Source organism: Canis lupus, chromosome 29 (assembly GCF_003254725.2).
Source record: "Canis lupus dingo isolate Sandy chromosome 29, ASM325472v2, whole genome shotgun sequence".
In the NCBI taxonomy this organism is placed as follows: domain Eukaryota; kingdom Metazoa; phylum Chordata; class Mammalia; order Carnivora; family Canidae; genus Canis; species Canis lupus.
The window spans coordinates 30,654,705-30,664,547 of NC_064271.1; positions in this window are offsets into that span (position 1 = coordinate 30,654,705).

Genomic DNA, 9,843 nt, shown 5'->3' on the forward strand with positions numbered 1-9,843 from the left:
CTAGTGTTTCTGCCATAAGGCTTGAAAGGATTACCAGCAACTCAGTATGTGGCTGCCTCTTCACATTTTCCCCTTTCACCTGACGAGTGTCTTGTGGAAGAGTCAATCCCATGAAAATTAAATCATATGCAAGTCTTAAACTGTAGTTGCTGGATTTTCAGAAACTATGGTAGAAAAAAAACTGGCCTAGGATGGCATTGCAATAAATACTAAATTTAAGTATACAGTTTGCCTTTTGACTATTCAAATTCTATATATAAACACCATTTAGCTGTTCACATCGTAGCTATAATGATCTGAATCTGCCTAGTGTATTGCAACTATTCCTCATACAAATATAAATTCAATCATACTCAACTATCTCCCCAAAAAGGAGATCCAATGCTCATTATTATAATAACTATTTCTAAATGATATTAATTTCTCTCTCGGGTTAGAGGAAATTTTATTCATAGTTTTAGAAATTTTTGACCAAAGTATAAAGTCAGCCACCTCTGTACCATATCTTTAAAAAAGGTTTTATTTTAAATTTTCTAGAAAATGAAAAGATGTGTATGTGTATATATACATATACACACACCATGTGGGTACTCAGCAGTGACAATAACAAGTTAAGATTGATGAGTGGTAGTAATCTGAGTTAAGGCTATGGAACCCTTGTACCTTTTATCATAAACACTCAGTTTATGAGGAAAGAGTCTTTGTTGAAGACCACAGAGCATGTCATCTGTTCTGCTGGAGTTTGAATGCCTCCTTTGGAAACATATCCTTTGCTGAGTAAAACATCTTTACATTCTATGTCCATGTTGAGAAGTGAGGGTTCCATATACTCTTTTCCCAAATCTCCTTATTACACATCCTGCAGGCTTTTTATTTCCGAGTCCCTGATAAACTACAGAATCATTAGCCACTGCTCTGAGTCAGCCCATATTCTTACCTTAGACCTTCTCTCCTCTCTGTCAATATTGAAATTTGGCATGCTGGTAGACAGGAAAGATTTACATTCTCAACTATTTTTGAGCACCCGCTTCCTTGTGTGTGTCATTACAAATCTATAGTATCTACCCTTCTGTTGCCCCTAACATACCAAGCACAGTCATCAATAAACCAGGTTCACTTACACCTTCTTCAAATCATAAGGAATTTTCCATAAAAATTCACTACAGATGTGAGTTGTATGAAAGGAGACAATGAAATCACCATATTAGCAGTTTAACTCTTTGTAGATTTTCAAATCCAGTCTTGAGATATAATGCCACAAGATCATGACTAACACATTGATTTTATGGTTTGCTGGACCAGAGACCCTTAAGCCATATAGTTGTTGAATAACCTGAAGTCAGGTTAGGGTTTCTATATGGGCACAATAGTGAACCAGGAATTGCCTATAGATAGAAAAATGGTTAGTTGCTCAACAAAACATTATTTTGTTAAAACAAAAACACCAACCACAACAAAAGCCTAGATTCTTCTGTGCATATGTCACAATTTGCACATCCACTAAATTTTAACAGTATATCCCCAGGATACAGTACTATTGCTGCTTGAACTTCAGCCTTGATCACCTTGAAATTGCTATAGCTTACAACCTACAGTTCACACAGGAAATACAACAGACCAAGTTTGATATATGGGAGCTCTAAAACAAAGAGAGAATCATTACAAGTTTAGCTTCTTTCAAGTTGAAGAAGATACAAGATGCAGAATGTACTTTGGAGGGTTACTCAGAGAGTAATTGAGACAGCAGGAACCTGAATTTTCATGTGCTGTATCTCCTTTCTCCAAGCACAATAGTAACTTAACAAGGAATCTAAAGCACCTGTGACTTCCTATGCGCTTGGACATATTTTAAGTAATCAATACAGCAAACTAATGCAATGCCCTGTAGGAGGTAAAAGTGATAAGTCTCTATGAAAAAAATCACCATGAGTCTAAATAGCTAATATAAACCTGAGCTATTTTGTAAAGGCGCATTGTTAAATCTGTCAGTTAAAAAAATAAACAAAGGAAAGTGTTGCCAACATTTCTTCTTTAAGAGATAGGGGAAAAAACAAAAAACAGTGGCCAGATTAATGCCTATATGCCAAGCCAAGTCTGTCTTGATCACCTGGGCAAAGAGAAATTGTATTGCTGTGGTTATTGTTGTTGCGGGTAAGTAAGATCTTATTTGGCTTCTCAAGTCTTTAAAGGACCCATAATCATTAGTCATAGCCACAGATCCCCTTGGTTTTAATTTTAATGAGGTGACCATTTGTCTCACCTCATTCCGTGTTACGGTAACCATGCTGTTCTGTTTCAGGAGCCACATCAATGCTCTGGGACTGAGTTTGTCTCTGCTGACAATTTATTTAACACCGGTTCAGGGAAAGTATTGCACATGTCAAAAGCATGCAGGATTATAACTTAACAAGCCAAAAAAAAAGAAATAACACACTACACATCAATGATAGATTAATCATACTATTGTATCAGGCAAGATACAGAAGGAATAAAGTCCAAATTTAGTTGAGGTGTACTTTTATACAAGTCTGTAGTCAGGAGAGTTTGCTTAGCCAACTAAGTGCTGTTGTCCAGCTGCCAATACAAAAGTAGAAGTCTTCTGTTGCTAGAGTATATTGCTAGAGACTGAGTACCAGTGTTGACAGACAAGATGCCCTTCTTTGAGGGGACTCTACACAGCTTTCATCAATGTCAACTGGTTGGTGGGAATGTAAATTGGTGCAACCACTGTGGAAAATAGTATGGAGGTTCCTCAAAAAAATTAAAAACAAAAATACTATATGATCCAGTAATTCCATATTTATCCAAAGAAAATGAAAATACTAATTCAAAAAAAAAATATATATATATATCCCTCTGTTTATTGCAACATTACCTCATTAGCCAAAATATGGAAGGCACCTAAGTGTCCATCAATAGATGAATAGATAAATAATGTAATATATATATGTGATATATTTATATATCACATATATATATATATATATATATATATGTATGTATTCAATGGAATACTATTCAGGCATTAAAAATGAAATTTTGGGGATCCCTGGGTGGCGCAGCGGTTTGGCGCCTGCCTTTGGCCCAGGGCGCGATCCTGGAGACCCGGGATCGAATCCCACGTCGGGCTCCCTGTGCATGGAGCCTGCTTCTCCCTCTGCCTGTGTCTCTGCGCCTCTCTCTCTCTCTCTCTCTCTGTATGACTATCATAAAAAAAAAATGAAATTTTGGCATTTGTGACAACATAGATGAGCTTAGAGGAGGCTATTATGCTACATTAACTAATTCAAAGACCAAATGATCTTACTTACATGTGGAATCTAAAAAACAAAAAAAATTAACACATACATGCTCACAAACAGAAACAATCCTCATAAAAAGAACAAATTCATGGTTGCCAGTGGGAAGAGGTTTGGAGGGATGAGCAAAATAAGCAAAGGGGGATTAAGAGGTACAAACTTCCAGTTTGAAACAATTAAGTCACTGGGATGAAAATTACAGCATAGGGATATAGTTGATAATATTGTAATAACTTTTTATGGTGACAGGTGGTAACTATACTCATGGTGAGCACCGGGTAATGTATAGAATTGTCTAATCACTATGTTGTACAACTAAACTAATATAGCATTACATGCCAACTATGCTTCAGAGAAACAAATAAATAAATAAAGTCACCTTTATTGTGGCAGGAGCTAATTGCCCCCAAGGTCTTTGAAGAGCTTTTATTATTAATAACAGAAAAATCATTTCTAATGGCACATCCATCCCCAAATGCCGTAAGTGATAAATCACCTTATGTCTTTTCTATTTAAATATGCACATTCCTGTATATATTTTACCCCTTACTTTCTTTATTAAATTGTAACATCTGTAAAATACACTATTGATTCAAAAAAATTTTTGAAATACAAATAAAACCTACTACATAAAATCTATACATCTATTCCATGATGTATCCCAATGTAAGAAATGCTGAAAGATTTTTAAAAATAGAGCCTAATGTTGAATAAGATGATTTAGGTCACGCTATATATGCATTGCTAGGATCTTTGACGTTTCAATTTACAGTCTTTTTTAGGCATGTTTTATCAATATAATTTTATTTCTACTGTACTACTAGTGGTTCTCAAATCTTATTGTGCATTAGAAAGTCTCAGAGGAGGATGATAATAACGTATGTTTGGGGATCCAGTTGGAAGTGTGCTTGACGCATGGAATCTAGGGAAGGGTGCCTAGGTCTGCAATGTTGCCAAAAGAAAAGAAGATTCTAAAGCAGTCTATGGCATGCTTCAAAAATCACCAGTACATTCTGACAAGGACTCCCTCCTAGACTAAACCTTTAGTCAGACTCATCTGAGCTTCCTTTCTACTAGGTCTTGCCCTTGATCCTAACCATGGTGTGCAGAACCATTTTCACAAGGAATTCTGGTAAGCCAAGTGATCAAGGATTCCCCCACAACCATGACATCTAATTAAGCTTGATTTCTAAACAAGTTTCTCTTCCCCAACCTTGATACCTAACCAAATTCTTCATAACTTTTCATCCTCCTCGCGGCCCTGAATTTCCAGGTGTCCTTGTATATTTGGAGTTGAATTAGATCTCTCCCTGCTATTGCAACAGTCTTAATCTCTATTGCAATAATCTTAAGTAAAGGATTTCTGCTCCTGACCAGGATAGAGTAACAGAGACTACCTTCCTCTAAAATAACTAAAAGGATGAAATCTATGAACCGAGTACCTCAAGACACTGGACATTGGTCAATGAGATCTGTGATTCCTGAAAGACTGGAAACAAATAAAGCTATTATTGAGGGATCCCTGGGTGGTACAGCGGTTTAGGGCCTGCCTTTGGCCCAGGGCGCCATCCTGGAGACCCAGGATCAAATCCCATGTCGGGCTCCCAGTGCATGGAGCCTACTTCTCCCTCTGCCTATGTTTCTGCCCCTCTGTGTGTGTGTGTGTGACTATCATAAATAAATAAAAATTTAAAAAAAATAAAGCTATTATTGATTGGTTTTTAATTTTAATTGCAGTATAGTTGACATACAGTGATATTTGGTTTCAGGTGTACAATATAGTGATTTAACAATTCTATACATTATTCAGTGCTCATCTTGATAAGAACCCTCTATTTCACCCATCCCTCCAATCACCTGATAATGATCAGTTTGTTCTGTATAGTTAAAAGTCTGTTTTTTTGGTTTGTCTCTTTTTTTCTTTGTATTGTTTCTTAACTTACACATATGAGTGAAATGATATGATTATCTGTCTTTCTCTGACTATTTCACTTAGCATAATACTGGCTAGCTCCATCCATGTTGTTGCAAATGGCAAGGTTTCATTCTTTTTTATGAATGAGTCATATTCCATTATATACATAGAATTTTTCTTATCCATTCATCTATTGATGGACACTTATGCTGCTTCCATATCTTGACTATTGTGAATAATGCTTCAATAAACATGGGGGTCCACGTATCTTTTCAAATTAGTGTTTTTGTATTCTTTGGGTAAATACTCAGGAGTGGAATTACCAGATCATATGGTAGTTCTGTTTTTAATTTTTTGAGGAACCTCCATACTGTTTTCCATAGTGACTATATCAGTTTGTATTCCCACCAACAGTGCATAAGGTGGGACTATCTGCATTCTATCTAATACTTGTTATTTCTTGTGTTTTTTATTTTAACTGTTCTGACAGGTTTGAGGTGATATCTCATTGTTATTTTGATTTGTATTTCCCTGATGTTGAGTGATGTTAAACATCTTTTAATGTGTCTATTGGCCGTCTGTATGTCTTTTTTGGAAAAATGTCTGTGTATGTCTTCGGCCCATTTTTAATTGGATTATTTGGGTTTTTTGGTGTCGAGTTGCATAAGTTCTTTATATATTTTGGAGACTAATCCTTTATTGGATATGACAATTGCAAATATCTCCTTTTGGAGAGCTATTTTAGATTAGCAGTCTCATTACTTAAACCAAACACTCTTAGATCATCCCCACAAGCTCTTAGTATTTATAGTCTAAATATCTCCTTGCCATCGTTTCTTTGCCACATATTTTTATTGATAAACCTCCATCAGGAATCCTCAGCAGCTGAGCTACAGAGTTCTTTTTGGGGAGAACAGAAAAGATGATGACATTTGACACAACTTTCTTCATTCTTATATCATTCGACAACTTTATTTCCAAAAATAACATTTTTCTTTTGTCTTGGTCATGAACAAGTGACAACTTTATTTACATTATAAAAAAGCAGATGTAAAATTATATCAAACCAATATACAACACATACCTACCAAGAATTCAGATATTTTCTATACTTGAACTCACTACTCTGGAAGCCCATACTCCTACTGAAAGCAGGGATCTTTGAATAAGATTCTTGAATAGAGCAATTCTATTCTTGAATAGAGCAGCATTACAGGAAGATTTCAGGAAGATAATAATGTAAAACAAAAGTCACTGCAAGGAATTTTCACTGCATTGTTACCTCCTCTAATGTATTATCAATGCCATAATCAAGGAAGTATCTTTTAGCCTTCTCCTGTGACATAGACAGGGAATAGATCAACATCAGAAATGATAAATCTAGGAGTGTCTGGGTGGCTAAGTTGGTTTAGCATCTAACTAGTGATTTACATTCAGGTCATGATCTCATGGATCTTGAAATCGAGCTCCTCATGAGCTCAGTGAGGGGTCTACTTGGGATTATCTCTCTGCCTCTCTCTGCCCCTCCCCCTGCTCTCACTCTCTCTCTCAAGAAAAACAAATCTTTATAAAAAAGAAATGATAAATCTACTCTACTATTTCCATCTCCCTAAGACATTGGATTTTTTCCTATACTATACTAAGAAATATCTGGAATCTCAACTTCATTCAGCCAAGCATGCTGACGAGTTCAAAAGTCAAACAGTCCAATGTTTATAAACTCTTCCTAGAGTTCTATTAGATCAAATCCAACTTCTGGTTAGTGCATTGGTACTGAGCATACCAATCTTTAAAAACAGAAAATGAAGAGAAACTAGAAAAATAACTTGAGAAGAAACTAATTAAATGTGAAGAGGAAAATGAACCATGGGATTCTGAGAATCCAAGTGGAGAAAAATATGTTTTATAGAATAATGGATTGATTAATTACGCCAAATGCAACTGACAAGTTGAGTAATATAATGACAGAGAACTGACCACTATATTAGCAATATGGTGTTGAAATTGACAAGAGCTGTATCAGTGGAATATTGAAAATAAGCACTTGATTAAACTATATTAGGGAAAAGAGGATGAGAGGGGTTGGAGGCAATAAAAGTAAATTTGTAGAGAAGTTTTACTATTGTGGGGGAAGGAAGATAATTTTCTTTCTATACTCCTAGGTTCTTTGCTGAGACCCTCCTATAATAAAAGACAAATTAACAGGAGAAAAACGAACAAGTTTTCTAACATGTATACCTCCTGTATACATAGGAAATAACCAGGAAAACTGAGTAACTCCTCAAAATGGCCCAAGCCACCACCTTAAAATCATATCCAGCTAAAAACGAAATATGTTGAAGGTTGGGGGAGCCAGTCTTTGGAGCTACTGAGCAAGGCACAGCAGAAAAGGTTAAGGTTATTATGTAGATTTAGGTCCTTGCTTTCTCCATTGCTAGGGGTTTCTACAGATTAAGTCATCATTTTCTCTCGCATATATATAGAGAGAGAAAGAGAGAGAGATCCTTACAAATGAAAATTTCCCTTATAAATATAAATGTCTCTTACAAATGAGTAACATCTATTCAGTTTTCAAAGGTTTTCCCATGTCTGCTGTTTCTTAAAAAATAATCTTAAAATAATCCTTATGCCAATGAGACAAATTTTTCCCCTACACTTTATATAAAATAACAGAGATATGGTAGAGGCTGGACTAATTGAAGAGAAACACAGGATAAAAAAGTTTTCATTTGTAAGACAAGTGATATTACAGTTTGTTTTTTGATAGAAATGATGCAGGTGACATGTGGGAATGTTGTTTCAGGAAAATGAGGAAACAATTAGAGTGGAATGTTCTTGAGGATATGAGAAGAACGGAATCTAAAGTGAATAGTTTAGGCTTAGATAGAAAGGACAGTTCTCCCATAGGTACCACAAGGAGAGTAAGAAATAGATGACAGTTGCATGTTTGCATGTTGAAATGGTAAATGTGGTGAGAAAAAAATATGTGGAAATTCTTTTCCCATTGCTTCTCTTTCTTCAGGAAAATACTAGCCAAGGATATCTGCTAAGGATGACAAAGGGTGGGGTGTATAATATGCAAGGTTTCAAGACTGAGGAGGTGACTTGGGCTGCTCAGATTGCAAAGGATGAAAAGACAACAAATTTATTTAGGAAGAATACCATTGAGAGGCCAACCGAGGTCAATGGAAATGAATTTAAAGTAGATTGGTCATGGTGATAGTTGTTTTTCTTCAGCTGTGTGGAGGAGAACTGACTAAGGATACAGTCCATTTAATTCAGTCTGATTATTTCTTTTTTAATAATAAATTTATTTTTTATTGGTGTTCAATTTGCCAACATACAGAATAACACCCAGTGCTCATCCTGTCAAGTGCCCCTCTCAGTGTCTGTCATCCATTCACGTCCACCCCCAGCCCTCCTCCCCTTCCACCACCCCTAGTTTGTTTCCCAGAGTTAGGAGTCTTCCATGTTCTGTCTCCCTTTCTGATATTTCCTACCTATTTCTTCTCCCTTCCCCTCTATTCCCTTTCACTATTATTTATATTCCCCAAATGAATGAAACCATATAATGTTTGTCCTTCTCCGATTGACTTATTTCACTCAGCATAATACCTTCCAGTTCCATCCACATCGAAGCAAATGGTGGGTATTTGTCATTTTTAATGGCTGAGTAATATTCCATTAAAGGAATTCAAATTGGCAAAGAAGAAGTCAAACTCTCCCTCTTCGCCGATGACATGATACTCTACATAGAAAACCCAAAAGACTCCACCCTAAGATTGCTAGAACTCATAAAGCAATTTGGCAGCGTGGCAGGATACAAAATCAATGCCCAGAAGTCAGTGGCATTTCTATACACTAACAATGAGACTGAAGAAAGAGAAATTAAGGAGTCAATCCCATTTACAATTGCACCCAAAAGCATAAGATAGGAATAAACCTATCCAAAGAGGTAAAGGATCTATACCCTAAAAACTATAGAACATTTCTGAAAGAAATTGAGGAAGACACAAAGAGATGATAATTTCTTGTATCAGTTTCTCCCGTGTAGAATATCAGGTTTATAAAACCAAGGAGTTCATTCTCTTGTTTATTTTTTATTTTTTATTTTTTTTGTATGTTTGTTTTTGTTTTTTAGTATCCCCACTACCTGTAATAGTCCCTGGCTTGTAAATTGCTCAATCAATATTTGTTTATTAATTAATTAATTATTAATTATTAATTAATTGATGGATCCATTGAGGAACATACTGATTTCCATTCTAGTTGAGACTAGCCATATACAACCCCTCAATCCAAAATTTTCAAGACTTTTCTTCAAAATTACCTCTTTTCCCTGTTCACTAAGTTTTTCATCTATTATTACAAGATGTTATGAGGAAAAATGTTCCTTACGGTAGTATTCAATAAAGAATTAAAATTAGTGGTACAACCTATTAAAAAAGAAAAATTCTACTGAGTAGAAGCTCTAACAGACTTTATTCAATGATTCATGAATTGGACAGCATATCTAGCAAGTAGAGTGGAACTCCAAGGAGTTGTACAAAACGGAAGGCTTTATAGGAAGGAGGATAGGGCAAGAAAATTATTAGCCAAAGCAAAGAAAGGATTGTTTCAAGCAAGGTC